At 41.7% G+C, this 2968-nt stretch overlaps 1 protein-coding gene across 2 annotated transcripts in view; it reads right to left on the reverse strand.

The window, feature by feature from the left end:
• LOC115300163 (cornifin-B) overlaps positions 1-2968 on the reverse strand; it is a 38224-nt gene that overhangs the window by 558 nt on the left and 34698 nt on the right. The window lies entirely within an intron of this gene.

The following is a 2968-nucleotide window of genomic DNA, read 5'->3' on the forward strand; positions in this document are numbered from 1 at the left end:
TCAGGCGGCAGGTGTATTGCTTGTCACCTGCCTCACACCTGCATGATGCACAAGCACTCCAGACAGGCTTGAACAGCACTCCAGAGAAACTGGAAGACTGTACCCAGCAGAGCTTTGCAAGCTGGTAAGTAACCATCAGACTGGGAGGAGACAATGATGTCACCTGGCTCTGCAAGGTTTGCACATGTTCAGGGGATTTCAAATTACTGCTTGTTGGCATGATGGGAAATGTCAGCAGTAACTCTAGGGACAGTCACCATTACAGAGGCAGGCTAAGACTGGGGACACAGGCCGGTGACACAGATGTTAGGCACATAAAAGTCCTTACGTAGCTGCATACCCTCTGCATCCCACTGGGAAATATGCCTTTAGACACACAATGATGTATTTATAAGTATCAGCCCCTCTCCATCATACATGATGAGCAAAAAAAAAAACTGGTAGGAAAACATGTTACCCCAAAGAAAAATCTGATCAAACAAGTTATGGTGTATCTCTCATGAAATATACTGCAATCACAAACTAATATTTAGTCATATGGGGAAAATGTTGACAATTGCAAGATCATAGAAAATATTATGGTGTGTAACATATAACATCTTTGTTAAAAATGCATGGAGATATGCATAAATTTTTTAAAAATCCAGCAGAAAATACAGTAAAACAAAACCAATGGCTATGTTAGGATGGAAAATAAAAGGTACTATTTTATTTTTTGAACATCTCTATATTTTAAAACATGTTCATAGATCCAAATACATTTAATTTTGACACTTCATTCACATTTCTAAAAAGTCAAAGCAGTCCAAGATGTTGATGAGTTAGAGGTAATAGTTTTTCCAGAACCTACCCCAAGCCCTGCAACAGTTTCCAGTTCAGCTTCCCATAAGGAAAAGAGGGAAGTATAATTAAGCCTTTTAAAAATGATTTTCTATAGGAAACCCCAATGCAATGCTGAATCTGTTGGAAGCCATTTCTGAACTCACTAAGTTGAGAAAACTTTTTGTGAGTCAAGGCAGGTTTGCAAGCCCTCTTGCTATCAGATGGTAATCTGATATCCACCCCACTCAATTATTTTTGCTTGAACACCAACCCCCAACGCACCTTGCTGACTGGTATCAGGAATGACTTCTCCCCTTATTCTAAAATACGCTGAATGCACCTTGTGAAGGAACTTATTATGAGGACTTCTTCTATTGGGTTTATGGGAGCAAACATTTGCAATTCCTGAGAATCCTGTTTTTCTTATACTTCCCCTTAAGCAAACAGGCTATTGACCCCTGCTCACAAAGAATTAACTTTTGCCTTTACTATGTTAAAAATATTGTCTTGTACTTAAATGCTAAAGCGACCTTCCTTCCCCATCTGATAAGCATCTAAGTCACCTACATCAATCACTATTGATAAAGATTATGCATGAGTCTTCTACCGATCTATGTTCTGGGAAATTTTTACATACCAAAGAAATTTGTCATTAGAAATCATTGTCGAAGGCAAATGCCACTTCTGTGCTGGCCCCATACATTTTGTTCCATAAATAAGGCTGACTCTCCAGTCAGCACAGAGATGCCTGCCTGGTGATCAGAACGAAATTTGAGGCGCTCTCATCTCTCTTCGTGCTGAAACCGTTCGTCCTTCAGGGAGCCCTGGACCTGCTGGAGCTGGGCTCCAGCATGAATCATTTTTGTGGGAAACCCCCAGAACACCACTCTTCCCATCCCACCCACAGTCAAGGACTCCAAACTTGCTCATTGACTTTGACTCTGTGACCACTTTAACTGAGGTTATGGGACAGGTGTGAGCTCCTCTCCCCTCTACTCCTTTGTCATCAGTAAAAGAACACCATTCTCCCAGCCAGCAGTAGAGGGAAGGGTACTGCTTTCTGTGAAGAATTTGGGGGACAAACTGCACACAGGTTGGTAAACTGCAGGCGCATGGTGCAGCTACGATCCCATCTGTGCAGAAGAAGGAGTGCGCATTTGGTTCTCTTCACGGATAGATCTTGGTTTCCTCGTGGTCATGTTCCTCTGTCCTGGGAGCATGCGTGCTGAGGAAAAAGAAGTTAGCACCTGGTTTAGATGAGGACTGTTCAGTCAGGGAGTTCAATGGGACAGTGGGTGCTTTCCTCTTGTGTCTGACTCAGAAGAGCCTCTTTCCCTGGAGTCTGTGCCAACCTCTTTCCTAACTGGCTTCCTGCATCTTCCTACATAATGTCCTTCATTCTCCTCCTGTCTCTTTTCTGCCATATGTTCAACGTCCCTACCCCAGACACCCCACATTTCTGCAGAACCAGGCATCCACCAAATGGTAGGAGCTTATGTGATGTTTGCTGGGGGTGGTGAATATTCTGTACTTTGATCAGAAGATGCTGTTGCTTTGAGGGGAATCCTGAACCTCTCTCTATAAATGTCCAGAGCCTGTGTCATTCAAACTGTCAAGGGAAGCAGAGCCTCCAGCCTGCCCCATCCTGTTAGGACTTTCACAGGGCTTGTGTGTTACCCTAGCAGCTCCACTTCTCAATGACAGGGGATGCCTGACCCTACAAATGGCTATTCTTCGTAATTGCCACTCTATTAAAATTTGATTCTCAACCTGTCTTAGAGAATTGGGTGAGTTGGGATTCTTGATATTCATGAATTGGTTTTTCAAGAAAAAACATGACAGAAATCAGGTTATGATCTTGCAACAATATCTGCATGGTGTTCTAAACACCTTTAGTTTCATGGTACATAATGATGATAATTTATTCTGAATACAATTTGGAATTTGAATCCTGGACTTATTTGCTATTTTAGAAAAAAAATTTTTTTTTGACTTACGATGTAAGAATGGAAGATCTTTATAATAGAGAATGAATTGCCAAAAATAAAAAAATGCCAAATAAGAAGGCAGCTGCCATTACAACCGTAGACTTAGGTGATCAAAGAACATCCTCACAGATTAGGCATGGAATTTCCCAGCTCATAAT

Source organism: Suricata suricatta, chromosome 8, assembly GCF_006229205.1.
Source record: "Suricata suricatta isolate VVHF042 chromosome 8, meerkat_22Aug2017_6uvM2_HiC, whole genome shotgun sequence".
Classification (NCBI taxonomy): domain Eukaryota; kingdom Metazoa; phylum Chordata; class Mammalia; order Carnivora; family Herpestidae; genus Suricata; species Suricata suricatta.